General features: G+C 36.4%; 1 protein-coding gene across 16 annotated transcripts in view; it reads left to right on the top strand.

Moving 5' to 3' along the window:
- Lmntd1 (lamin tail domain containing 1) overlaps positions 1-14,995 on the top strand; it is a 340,293-nt gene that overhangs the window by 203,097 nt on the left and 122,201 nt on the right. For 15 of the 16 annotated variants that reach the window (XM_058576414.1, XM_046435441.2, XM_058576413.1 and 12 more), the window contains one exon: positions 5,043-5,143. The gene's annotated coding sequence lies outside the window, so the exon portion shown is untranslated. Of the gene's footprint in view, positions 1-1,742; positions 2,203-5,042; positions 5,144-14,995 lie in introns of those variants that run through there. The other variant, XM_046435445.2, reaches the window with a different exon arrangement.

Genomic DNA, 14,995 nt, shown 5'->3' with positions numbered 1-14,995 from the left:
CAACATGGGTGTCACACAAGGAAACTCAACAAATCCCAAATGAACTATTTTTATTTTTTGTCAAATCTATTACTTCTCATGTGCTTCCTACTTCAGTGAGCGGGATCATCTTTTTCACCCAAAGTAAGAAATAAAGAGTCATCTTTGACACTTCACCAAATGCCACTGATTTCATAGCATATTAATTACCTATTTGTGTCATACACATTGCTAAGTACATAAAACCCATCTTCCCAATGACTCTTTTTAACTACATACCACATTATTCTATTTTACAAATAAGAAAACAGAAACTTCACAGCTAAGTGACTGAGGTCAGCATTTGAACTCAAGCCTATTTATTTTCAAAGCTAGTGTCTTCATATATTTTTTTCAATGTCTCCTCTCCTCTCTCTTTCCCACTGCTGCTGCTCTAGCTCAGGTCATTATAGAGGAAGCTTGGCTAGTCACTTCCCAGTTACTCAAATCACTTCATTAGCTACACTCTCCAGTTCCCTTTTACACTAATCACTAGGGCGAGTGGTAGGATGGGCTTTTCTGGATGCATCAATTTAGTGCATGTACCAAGAAACATTTGTATTTTGTTTATGAATCAGGCTGTGCAGTTGTGCTTTTTATTGTTACAATACTTAATTAAAGATTACATAAACCAATGAATATGAGTGTGAAAGAGAGCTATTCCTGTGAAAATGAAGTTAAATATTTTGGAAAGACTCCAAAAGAGTAAGTGGCTGAAAATATTATACTCTAAATAAGTAATGAGAAAGATGAACCAAAATGATTGGGGAAAAATTATAAAAATGTCTTGGGCTGGGGATGTGGCTCAAGCGGTAGCACGCTTGCCTGGCATGCGCTGGGTTCGATCCTCAGCACCACATAAAAATAAGATAAAGATGTTGTGTCCACCGAAAACTAAAAAATAAATATTAAAAAATTCTCTCTCTCTCTCTCTCTTTAAAAAAATGTCTTAAAGATTTGCACTCTACCTTTCATTTCATTTCAAAGAATCAGAAACGTGAGCATAGTTTATACAAGAAAAATGGTACTAAACTCCAGTTATATTTAAAAAAAGGAATTAGTACTCTTATCATACAATCAGTATGTGAATATGCCATGTATGTCTTAAGTTAAAATATAATGCCTAATATAAGTGCTTACATTTTTAATCATTGATTGAGCAACCTTTAAAAATGACCAAATTTTAGTTTCTGATTCACTGAATGAGAGACCATCCACTGTACCTCCCATAAGCAGCCCCTTTTATGGGACCACTTAGTCTTCTGCCATCATTTTTTCACTCAGTTAATGAATGTATTTTGGAGCCAACTGTCTAGACCACATTACCAGCATTACTGCATTAAAACTCATATCTATCCCTACCACTCCTCTGTTCACAAAAACTCAGTTGCTCCTACTGTGTAGAGAATGAAGCTGAAAGTACTTAGAATGTTAAAGACCTGCATGATCTGACTCCCACCCACAGTTTTACCCTCAGCTCTCACATTACACTAAGAGTACTCCATATTCACTAAACTTCTGTCATCCACACATTGGGTGTTGCCCAAACATACTGTGCCCTTTTGCATTCATTCAGAGTGCCTGGGTGAACTCTGTAACTCTCATAATTATGCTCATTATTGAAACAGTCATTTATAGTGGGAAATATACCACACATAGAAATTATATCTTACAGAAAATGCTGAAAGCACTTGACTAAATTTAACTGAATAAATTTCAAGTAGTAATGTCAAGAGTCTCGCACAATATATAGTCTGGAGTCAGCATGAGGGAGAACTGATTTAGATTTTCTCTATACTTAAGATAACTTAGTGGTAAAGGAGTAAAAGTCTGCATAAAGAGGAGAACTTGACTGCTGTTATCCAGTTATTCACTCAGGAAGAGTAGATAGCACTAAGTTCCTGGATGACAGTGTACTGCTGTGTGACTGTCCTTAGTCTTCTGTTGGTTTTATTCACATTCTTTCCTTGGAAGGTCTTACACCTGTTAATTGCCTTAGCTTCCACTACTGCGTAGAATTCTTCAGAGGTCCAGAGTGCTTCTGTTTACCATATTCTTCTCTGTTTATTTGCTTTTGTAGATTTTCACTTGGCAAAACACCATCTGACATATGGGTTTAAAGTTGAACTTCCCCACCAAACTCACTTTCCTCCACCTTCTGTCTGTGGGACTGCCATCTCCAAGGTATTGGAATTATCCACAGCTCTTTGGGGTCTGTTTTGTTCTTCTTTAGCCCACCACTAATTGCCAGTTATTTCTTCCTATAGATTGAATATTTAAGGGCTTTGAAAACTAAAAGAATTTTCTCCATTATAGTGAAACTTCTGGAAATATTTGTCTACATTCTCTGTGTTCCCTTTGCCTTCTGTTCACTTCTCAACAGAAAGCCATATGGCTTCTGACCCTTTAATTTTGTTGAAGCTGTTCTCATCAAGGCTGCCAATTACTTCCTTAATGCTAAATTGAATAGACCCATTCAACTTGTCAACCTAACTTTTGGAAATGTTGATCTTCATAGCAATTTTCAAAAGCTAGTGTCTCATATATTTTTTCAATGTCTCCTCTCCTCTCTCTTTCCCACTGCTACTGCTCTAGCTCAGGTCATTATAGAGGAAGCTCGGCTAGTCACTTCCCTATTGACATAATTCTTTCCTCATCTTCCATGAACCTCTCAGTCTCCTCCATCACACTATTCTTTATACGCTCCTTTTTTCGACTTTTAAAAAATGCATCTGTTCTTCAAGAGTTCTGATTCTTCTTGTCTCCTCCCTCCACACGCTCCCCTGAATGATCCCATCACTTCCTCTGGCCTTCATTACCACCTCCACGTCAATGACTTGTCTCCAGCTCTGTCTTCTACCTGAGTTCTCAAGATGCTCACATCCAACTGCCTCTGCACATCTCCTCTAGGATATTGCATTGACTCATGGACTTCAGACTTCCTGAAACTGAATTTACAAAAATGCTTCTCTTCCTCCTTTCCCTATTTTGGTTAATGGTACTATTCTGTATCCATTTGTTCAAGCCTAAAACACAGACATCAGTCTTGAGTCCTATGCTCTTCCAATCAATATCAAACAAACTTTTGAAAGATTTCTTAAATCACCCACTTTCTCCATCCTTCCTGCATCACTGAGGTTGAATCTCTGAAATATTTCCCATAGATTTCAACAACAACTTCTGTATGGGCTCCCTGACTCCAGGCTGGTCCCTCTCCAATCTGTTTTTCCAGGTTGCAGAAAATTACTTCTTTTTAAACATGCAAATTTAATCACATCTCTTCCCAACTTTCCTGCTAATGTCTTCTCTCAGTATGAATTCTAATCTTCCTCACACGTTTCTGGGGCCTCTGTGATCAGCACACGGCCACTCTTTGCCACTTTGGCACCCTGCGGTGCTTTTTAATGTTGCCATACTGCTCCAACTCTCCACCTGTGTGCTGTGGTCACCTCCACAAATCTGTTCCTCTCTGTTTACCATATTCACAGCCTTCCCCAGAGATTTATTCATTTATCATACATTTGGCACACTTAAATGATCCAGACATTGTTCCAATTCCTCAAGCCATAACAGGAAGCAAGGTTGGCCCACCACTGAACGCTTAAGGTTGGGGTCTGCTGGTAGTCAGACAAGCATACTTAGGCCATTGCCAACTTTTGTGATGAGGAGACACAGCTCCAAGAGCCCAATGACAGTACCTTACTCAAGTAACAGCAGAAGGTTTCCTGAGGGTAGTGTTATTTAGTGTTAGGTCTGAGACAAAGAGGTAGAAGGTAAGTAGCCAATTTAGCATCTTCACAATGTAAATCATTCTTTTCACTTCAATGTTTTCACTTTCCTCCTCACTGTTTGTAACTCTTGTCCTTCCTATCCCACTATCTCCATTCCTTAATTAATTTCTTTGGCTGATTCTTATTGTTCCCCTTCCTGGAAGTTAGCTATTTTTTCCTTCATTGGCAGCAACCATTGTCATATAAGTTCTCCCAGGACTGCAGCAAACCTACCAGTTCCCCTTCTCCAGATCTCTCCTCAAGGTGAAAATGAAGAGACCTCCATCTCTGATAACAGCCGCAGCATCTTTCATCTTTTGGACAAAGTTGTCAACTAGTTTATAGCTAATTAGGGTCATACCCGAATGTTTCTTTTTTTTTTTTTTTTTTTATTCTTCTGTTCAGCACATTTTCCACATGTCCATTTGTCTTTTGTCTACAACATATTGTCCAAAACCTCTATCTGAGGAATAGACAAGCCATAACATCTTTTCATTATGCAGAGCAATACAACACAGGTCAAATTTAAGAGGCCCTCCATCATGGCTTTTAGATTACTGTCAAAATCAAGCTCACTGGAATACTGTGGTGGTGAGCATGCTGGGCTTTGTTGAGTTTTAGTCTGAGCCATAACAATATCTTTTATATATGGTAAAAATTAATAATCAATTAATCTACCTCACAAATATCTCACCTTTCTACTTTTAAAGAGACATGTGTTAAAATTTTGGTATTCAGAAGTCTGAGGCTGGTGTATGATAACTTTGAGGCCAGCCTCAACAACTTAGTGGATCTTTTCCTCTCTCCCCCCAAAAAGGTGATTGGGGCCTGGTGGTGTATGTCAGTGGTAGAATACTCCTAAGTACTCCTGAGTTCAGTCACCAGTACCAAAACAAACAACCAAAAATATTTGGTTCACTTACAACTTGTTATTTTATCTGGCTCTTCCACTCAAGTAGTCCCCATTTTAAAAGGTTTTAATCAATGAGAAATATCCTATAATACACTTGCAGTCACACAGCCAACATCTTCCCCAGGGCAAAGGAGAATGTGGTCCTAACTGTTATTGGAGAGTGCCTGAAGATGACTCTTCCTCACATGGGAAGGCTCATTATTTTCACTGATCACTACAGCCTAAAGATTGGACTGCAGTTCTGGTGCTTATAAAGATAAAGAAGCTAATTATTTCATTTCATTCTTTTGTTGGAACATTTTCCTACCCACTTGCAAATAATCTTCTCTTTCCTTTAACAGCTCCTCTTTGAAGAGATCAAAAATAGCACATTCATCAAAAGCACTGCAGTCAGAGCCCAGAGGAGAGGACGCAAGACTGGGACCAGGGGGCCAGGCTAGAGGTCAGTGTCCACAGTTTCTGGGTAATTGGCCTCCCAGGCTGTCCAAAGGGAGCCCTTAACTAAGGCAGATGGAGACTTCCATTTAATTCTTTGTATGTAAAAAAATAATAATATGTAATTATTTCACCCATAATGGCAGTCATGTTTCTGTAACAATGGCTGGATTCAGGGCATCGTGAATCATCATTGTGAGTTCTTTTCGGGAGTTTGTGAGGAGTCATTCCCTTGGTCTGAGGCAAAAGAAGAGCAATCAGAACACATGACTACTTTTTCAATTTGGGTTTCAGGGGAAAAGAAAGATGACACCTGAGTATTTTGATCACAAGCCCCTCTAGGATAATCCCAGACATAGGACATGGTACATCTGAAGTATGAAGCACTTTATCTAGTTTTGACACCCTTTAACAGAGAACCAGTCAGGAAAGACAAATCGTGGAAAGAGAAATTAATGAATATAAGATGTAATTACTTTTATATACCATCTGGCAAATCCTGATACTGCAAAATGACTAGTCAAAATTTCAAAAAAAAAAAAAAAGTCTTACCCATTCTGAGAGAATCTAGGCTTATTTATTTTTTGATATTTCTAGTATAAATTTGGAAATTTAAGAGCAGAGCTGCCAAGTATGGGGTCTGATCAAGGAGTGGGGTGGGGTAAGACCAACTCTGACTGGTGCCCTGAACACTAATCCCCATCCCCTGGCTTCCTTCAATTCATGTATATGGACTAATGGGACTATAATGGACTATCAAGAGACTATTATTCTAATATAATATTATTGGATATTAGAATATATGTCTAATATATCTTATATCTAATATATAATATATGTCTAATATATGTCCAATAATAAGGTACTTGTTGGAAAGTATACATAGAATTATTAAAATAATGGTACACATGGATATGACTAGATGAAAAGGCAGGTTAGAATACAGAATATAATATATTAACTAATTTTGTAAAAAAAGTATTACCTAGAATTAGAAATATATACATGCAAGTATATGTATTTGTGTGTGTGTGTGAGAGAGAGAGAGAGAGAGAGAGAGGATAAATTGTGCTCATGTGCTAACAATGTTAAAAACCTTACATAGTTGATTCAGGGTTAAATAATAACAATTAACAATTGTTACTTTTAAAAGAGAGAGATTTTGCAAACTACCAACCAGAGTTAGATTTTAAAATCATTTTTTGACAAGTTGTAAAGTCTAAATAATCCAAGAACAAAGTAATATTAACTGTTTGACTTGGACAGTTCTCCAACTGAAATAACTGTGGCATATGACAACATTTTCACAAGCCAAGACTATGTGTTAAAAGTGAATCATCAAATTGGAAAGGTAATTATAAAGTAATCCACTTCTGATATTGATTGCACTTAATGATCCCATTCAAAAGAGTAATACTATATTCCCCTTTACTCTAAGTGATTTGTTACTGTACTGTTTAAGGAGATAAAATATGTAAAGGTGCTATGCATTTGAGACTCTGCTGTAAATTTATAATGAAAATCAGGGAAAGGGGGGATGTTTATATGTGGCTTCTGTTCCAGTTAATCCTGAATACAAGAGGCAAAGGCTAATATTTATCAATTACACATTAGCTGTATCAGGCATTGTGCTCATATATTTAACATTCACACCAATCCTGGAAGGACTGGTTACTGTTCAAGAGACTACAGCTCAGAGAGACTTTCTAACTTCTCTATGGACACAAAACTAGTAAGGTGGTGATACCAAGATTCAAAACAAAGCCTTTCTTTCTAATTAGGCCATAGTTATAGCATTCCATGATGGCATATTTTATTAATTTTCAAAATTGTCCAATCTGCCCTTTGCTATAAGATCATGCATCCCGCCTCATTGACTTTGGGCAAGCCCACGTTAGGAGCTTTGGCCATTGGAGCATGCGTGGACGTGATGAACACCATGTTTTTTCAAAGCCTGCATGGGTTTTGTCAGCTCACTTGCTCTTTCCTTTCTGCCATGTAAATGTACCAAATAGGGCATTTCAGGGATTGAGAATGTGGAGGTATGTGGGATAGAGTTGAACCTCAGCTGCTACCAACCCAAAGCTGCTAACCTGTGAAGAAGTGTGTGTTAGTTTTCTGTTGCTGTATTTTAAAATACCACAGATTTAGCAGTTGAAAGACAGCACAAACTTGTTATCTCACAGTTTCTGAAGGTCAGCTTAGGAAACAGGTTGTTTGCTCAGGAGCCTCTCTGGGCCGAAATCAAGGTTTCAGCTGCAGTTCTCTCCCAGGGTTTGGCGTTCTCTTCTGAGCTCACTGGTTGTTGGCACAAGCTATTTTCCTTGTGGCTGTAGGACAGCAGTCTCATTTTCTTGCTGTTGGTCAGGAGTTGTTCTCAGGTCTTTTAAATGTGGCCCTCTCTGTCTTCAAGCCATCAATAGCACGTTGAACTCCCCCTGGAAAATCTTTGAATGCCAGAAAACTCTCTGCTTTTGAAGGGCTGTGTGATTGGGGTAGATCCACCCACATGATCTCCCTACCAGAATATCAGCTGATCAGTACAAAATACCTTTGCCATGTAATCAACATAATCACAGGAGTAACATCAGGGGATAGAGACCAAAGGGGCCGTCTTCGAATTCTGTTTACCACAATGAAATGAATATTTAGGTTGTAAGCTACAGAGAGTTGGAAGATTGGTTTTTACTGCAGTAAAACTGACCAATATAACTGATTCCCCAAAAGTGTGTGTCTCTGTGTACGTTATCAAGCATGGGAAACGGCACAAGTCCTAAGGTGCTGCTCAATGAATTATCTCAAAACATATCTGCACAACCACCCCTTAGATTAAACAAATTAACAAAAACATATAAATAGACAATACCCAGAACATTATTAATGTCACAGCAGCCCTACCATGCCCCCTTTCAGTCATTTCCTCACTCCCAAAATAAACACTATCCTGTCTTCTAACACAATATGTTATTTTGGCCTTCTTTCGAAATCTTTTAAGTGTAATCTGGCTTCCCTTCCTGTAAGTCTCGTACCTATTGCTTGAAGTTTTGGTTTATTTTCTGTTTACTAGTCCATTATTTAGACAGTCTATGTTTTGTTTCTCTATTCTATAGTTGCTGATTTGATTACTTTCCAGTTTTCAGTTACCACAAATTATACTGACCCTACTAGTGTTTGTAAAACCCCTCTTGTCCCTCCCTCCTCCACTCTTTCTTTCATGTTTTTCTCTCTGATACCCTTGTATGTTATAGCTAGACTTCCCTCCCTCTAAAAAGCAGAATTCCAAGTTGATTATTGTAAATAATTTTCTAAATTATTCTTTTTTTTTAAAAAAAAATGTGGTGCTGAGGATCAAACTCAATGCCTCACATGTGCAAGGTAAGCACTCTAACATGAGCTACGGCCCCAGCCCTCTAAATTAATCTTTAAGAAACCCTCTGTTATAGATGATTTGGAAGACACTGTGAAACGGATTCAGACCAAAGAAGTAGGGAACTACAGGAGGGGGAAGAGAGATGGGATTTTAGAACCTTGGTATATCTTAGCACAGAAACTCAGCTTAGGTGAGACAGAGTTCATTTCAGTCATTACTCTAAGCAGAGCTGTGCAGACTGGCAGAAAACAGTATAAGATTGGTGGTACCATTTGGGGGATCTGATTCAGGTTCCTCTACTTTTCCCGGCTTGATATGTCACTACTTCTCTAAGCTTCATTTCCCTTGCCTGTTACAAGGGGCAATGATAATTTTCCATTGAAATATTGAGTTTTCTTTTACTCTTTGTGCAAAGAACACAGCATCTTGCCCCAGATTGTCTTTGGACAGCATAATTCCAAAGATTAAAGATACAGGGGATCATAACTGAGATCATGAACTGAAACATCAAATACTCAGGTTCGTCCACGAATTCTTCTTCACAGTTTTGAATTTAAAAAATAAGCTAAAACATTAAAGGATTTCCTTGGTTCATCAAGTTAAGATATTTTATATTTCAGTAACTCATTCATTCATCAAACATTTACAGGTCATGCATTCTGAGGCACCTCGGGTAAGCCAAGATAAATAAGACAGTTCTAGCTCTCAAGAGGTTGGTAGTCCAGCAGGGATTTCAGGCATGTTGACAAACATCATGACTATGATAAGGCTGACAACTAAATGATCAAGATGCATTTTGAAGCACAAAGCTATTAATTCTATTTAGAATTTTCAAAAATGGAGAGAAAAAGAGTAAAAGTTGACATTTTGGTTGAGTATTAAAGAATAAATAGAAATTCAGAAAGTAAGCAAACAGAGAAGGCAATTCCAGATGAAGGGACCAGACAGAATGTGTGTGGATAGATATAGTAGTGAAATTTAACTATCTTGTTTAAGGAAAAGTGAGTAGTTTTTACATATCTGGTATAAAGCATGCGGAGTGGCATAGCCACAAGGATCAACCCAATGATCTATTGATCAAGCAAAGCTTAGTTAACCTGCTGAGGTAAGGAAAAGAGGTTTCTTACAGAGCTGTCATAATGTCTAGAAGGGGGAACTTGGAGCACCTATTTTTAAGACTGAGGTCTGGGCTCAAGTGGCTCAAAGAATCTGATTGAGACTGGGCAAAGTTCATTACAGATTGTTTAGGACTGGTGGAAACAAAAAAGAACCATTCAAAACAAAACAAAACAACAACAAAAAAAACCCCAAAACAAAAGCAGGTGAGAATTCTTCTAAACCCATTCAGTGAAGCCAGTATTACCAAGGTATGAAAACCAGACAAAGACACTGTGACAACACCAACAAAAGAAAAAGAAAGAGAGAAATATAGACCAATATCTCTGATGAAAATAAATATAAAAATTCTCAACAAAATAATAACAAATCAAATCCATCAGAACATAAGAAAGATTATACAACGTGCTCAAATGGGATTTATCTCAGGGAGTCAAAGAAGATTCAATATATAAAAATCAATAAATATAATACATAACATCAACAGAGTGAGACAAAAACCATATGATCATCTCAGAAAAAAGCATTTAACAAAATTCGACGTCACTCAACAAATTCAATTTAGAAAGAATGTGCCTCAACACAATAAAGGCTATATATGGTAAACTCCTACTCAATATCAGACAGAATGGAGAAAAGCTGGAAGAGTTTCTTCTAAGATCTGGAGCAAAATAAGGATGTCTACTTTCTCCACTTTTATTAAATATAGTACTGAAAATATTATCCAAGGCAATCAGATAAGTAAAGACACAAAGGGCATCCAATTAGGAAAGGAAGAAGTCAAATTATCCCTGTTTGCAGATGCCATGATCTAATATATAGAAAAAACCTAAAAACTCCACACAAAAAAACTATTAGAACCAGTAAATGAGTTCAGAAAAGTTGCAGAATACAAAAATCAACCTATAAAAATCAATAACATTTATATATATAAATTAAAAAATTTACCAAAAAAAAGAAATTTAAACCAATTTAATTCATAATAGCTCTCTAAAATACTTAGGAGTAAATTTAACTAGAAAGTAAATTATCTCTATAATGAAAATTGCAAAACACTAATGAAACAATTGAAGAAGAGGACACCCAGAGAGAGAAAGGGCATTCCATATTCATGAATTAGAGAAATTAACATCGTTAAAATGTCCACACTGCGTAAAATTATTTACAGATTTAATGCAACCTGTATTGAAGTACCAAAGATATCTTTCACAAAAACAGAAAAGGCAATCCTAAAATTTATATGAACCACAAAGGACCCCAAATAGCCAAAGTAAATTTTTGAGCAAAAAGAACAAAGCTAGAGGCATCACATTACCTGATCTCAAAAGGTACTACAAAGCTGTAGTAACACAACATCCTGTTTCTGGCTTTAAAAACAAACACATAGACAAATTACACCAAAGGTACAGAGAACCCAGAAACAAATCCACAGCCAGCAGACTTTCTACAAAGGTGCCAACAACAAGAAAAGACAGTCTCTTTGATAAATGGTGCTGGAAAACGTAATATCCACACACAGTAGAATGAAACTAGACCCCTGTCTCTTACCATATACAAAAGTCAACTAAAGCAAGATCAAAGACTGTGAAACTATGAATCTTCTAGAAGAAAACATACGGGAAACACTTCAAAACATTGGTATAGGCAATGATTTTTTGGATAGAAATCTAAAAGTACACACAACAAGGAAAAATAGAGAAATAATAAAAAACATGACGTGGTATTAAGACACAATCAATAGAGTGAAGACACAGCATGGGGAAAATATCTCTAACTATTCATCTGTCAAAGGACTAATATTCTATAATATTTAAGGATTTCAAAAAACAGAACAGAAAAAACAAATAATCCAGTTAAAAAATGGAAAAATGATCTGAGCATACATTCCTCAAATGCCATCATACAAATGATCAAGAAGTATATAAAAAATGCTCTCATCACGAATCATCAGGGAAATGGATATCAAAGTCACAATGAGATATCATCTTACTCCAGTGAAAAATGGCTAAAAGAAAAAAAGAAACAACAAATGCTGGTAAGTGGGGAACTCTTTCTAATACATTGTTGGTGGGAATGTAATCAGTACAGCTACTATGCAAAGTGGTATGAAGATTCCTAAAAAGACTAAAAACTAGAACTACTGTGAGATCCAGCAATCCTACCATTGGATGTACATTTAAAGGAAATGAAGTCAGTACATCAAAGAGATACCTGCATGCCCATGTTTTTTGCAGCACTGTTGAGTATCCAAGATATGGAATCCACTGAGGTGTTCATAAAAAAAATTAATCGATGAAGATAACATGGTACATGTACACAATGGAATATTATTCAACTATAAAAAATGAAATCCTGTCATTTGTGACGTGTATGGAATTTGAGAACCTTACATTATGTGAAATGAACCAGGCACAGAAATACAAATACCACATGTTCTCACTCAAATGGAAGATAAAAAAGTTGATTACTTGGAAGTAGAGACTGGACTATTGGTTATTAGAGGCTAGGAAGGGAAGTAGAAGCGGGTAATAGAGGGAGGTCAGATTACAGGCACCAGAAGACAAATGGGAGGAATAAATTTTAGTGTTCTATAGCCCCATAAGATGGCTGTAGTTTCCAACAATTTATTACATATTTTTCAAAGAACTAAAAAAAAATTAAGGTTTCCCATCACAAAGAATTTATAAATATTCAAGGGAATGGAAAGACTAATTATTCTGATTTAATTACATTGTATATTTTATCAAGTTATCATACTGTACCACATAAATATGTACAATAATTTTTTGTCAATTAAAAATTCAAAATACACTTGGGAAGGGAAGTCCAGATTATTAAATATGAGGCTTTGTTACATTCTTGTTCCAATTTGTTATGTTATGTAATCCTTTATGTATCTACATCTGACATTCTAGAGAAAGTGCAAACTCTTAGGAGCCATATGGAGCCAGTATAATCCTTACATAATATTTATAAAGTGACAAATTTTAAAGAATTTAGTTACTTTCAATGCAAATCTGGGAGTTATTTTTAAGAAACAGTATTTTATAACAATGTTCTATCTTCTGATTTTTATGTTGGAGAATTGTATATTGGGGATCTTTGAAGTACAAAACAAATTCCAAAATCTCTTTGAATGATGATACAGTGTTTTTCATGAAGTGTTTTCTAAAAATAAAATAATGATCCTGTGGCAATTATGTTAGTCACCATTCAAACTGAAGGCTTTATTTAAATCCATAACTGAGTAAACGAGTCTAAAAATTGGACTTTGATATTTTTATCAGAATAAAAATATGACAACCCTTCCCAAGTCTGCAAGGACATTAAATTCGGTGATATGAATTACCATACAGTGCGGCATAAGGGCAAAACTTTCCAAAAACCATGAGCTTGTGTTTTTTAGATGCTCAGGTAATGAACATTAACACTGGAATTTCCTGGGGTGCAAGTTGGTACAAACTAATATGAGCTGAAAATGAGATTTCAGTAGATTTTAATTTTTCATTAATTCATAAGCCATTTTTCAGCTGTTGTGAAATATTTTCTTTGCCATGTGTGAGAACAGTAATCAATTTTCATTTTAAAAAGACTTGTGCATCAAAATGTTGGTAATGATGTGACTTACAGTCTTCAACCCCAGGTTGAACTAAGATGTAGTCACCATGTTGTGTTAAGGTCAGTTTGAGGATGGATTGTCAGCAGAGTGTGTGGGCGTGTGTGTGTGTGTATGTGTGTGTGTGTGTGTGTGTGTGAGAGAGAGAGAGAGAGAGAGAGAGAGAGAGAGAGAGAGAGAAAGAGAGAGAAGCCATCAGGGTTAAGTTATCACCTACCAATAGGCAAAAGACTGACAGGTGTCCTTTAACTACAGTACCACTGAGCAGAAAATCCTGTCCTCCAGCCTCTTGTTGGCTACATTGCCTTGGTGAAGAGAAGCAGCTCTGTAAACTATAGGAAAATGTTAGTTTTAGCAGAGACTGTAGTATAAAGATTGAAAAAAGAAAAACCATTGCCTCAGAAAGACATGAAATTTGGACATAACAGGTTTAATTCAACTCAGAACTAACCGTAGCCAGAAACCAAAGGGGAGTGGGAAAGCAAAGCCTTGCAAGTTTGTCCAATCTGCTTTATGTACCTTTCCCATGGACTTTTTGGCAACTAATACACATTTTTTTGGATCAAATGTTAATGTAAGAACTGTGTAATTTTCCCAAAATATCCTAATAAACCGTTGTCAGACTTGTCCGAAATTAGACCTTACGTGGGTTAAAGTGTGATTATTTAGTCTATTCTTCTCTCCCTAGGCCATACCACCAGCACTGTGAACACTAGTAGCTTGGTAATATAGCTTATTTGACTGGACAACACTGACCATCTTGGCTGACCTGGGACTGAGGGGCTTCACCAGGACATGGGTCTTTCAGTGCTACTAAAACTGCCACTGAACTGTTAGAGTCCCAGGTAAACCTAGGTGGTCAATCAGAGATTCTAAGTAAGATAAAATATTGAAGTTTTTTTTTTGTTTTAATTGAGAGATAAATTTGGATGAACATATTGTGTACAGTGTGATGTTTTAAAGTATATACACATTGTGAGATGGTTAAATCTAATCCACAAACATATTATCTCATATATTATTTTTAGTAAGAACACAACACTCTCAGCATTTTTTAAGAAGATGATATATTGTCATTAACTATAGTTATCAGATCTCTTCAACTTATTCTCCTATCTAACTGTAATTTTGTAATTTTAACCAAAATCGCCCAACCCCCACGCCCAACCACCTGGGCTCTGATAACAACCATTCCGCTCTCATCTGTATATGAGAACAATGTTTTTGATTCTACATGAGTGTTATCATGTGGAATTTGTCTTTATGTGCTGGGTTTATTTCAACTAGCTTAAGGTCCATATTTTCATCCACGTTCTTGCTAATGACAGGATTTCCTTTTTTAAAATTATTGCTTGTTTTTAGTCACACATAACAGTAGAATATACTATGTCAAAATTATAAAAGCATGGAATATAATTTGTTCTAATTCAGACTCCAGTATTTCCCTTCCCCTCCCTTCCTCCCACACCCTGTTCCCCTCCCCCCTTCTTTTTATGGATGAATAATATTCCATTGTGTATATATACTACATTTTCTTCATCCTTTTATCAGTTGATGGACACTTGAGTTGATTCCTTATCTTGACTATTGTAAATAGCACTGCAATAAACAGGAGGGCAGATCTCCTTTTGGCATAATTACTTCATTTACCTTGGATATCAGCCAAGGTAGTAGGATAGCTGGATCACATGATAGTTCTATTTTTAATTTTTAAAGGAACTTCCATACTGTTTCCCATAACAACTATACTAGTACAT

The sequence above is a fragment of the Marmota monax genome, unplaced genomic scaffold (assembly GCF_021218885.2).
Source record: "Marmota monax isolate L192 unplaced genomic scaffold, Marmota_monax_Labrador192_F-V1.1 WCK01_AAM20220418_F8-fsc00012, whole genome shotgun sequence".
Taxonomy (NCBI): Eukaryota; Metazoa; Chordata; class Mammalia; order Rodentia; family Sciuridae; genus Marmota; species Marmota monax.
This window is presented reverse-complemented; position numbering and strand designations above follow the sequence as displayed.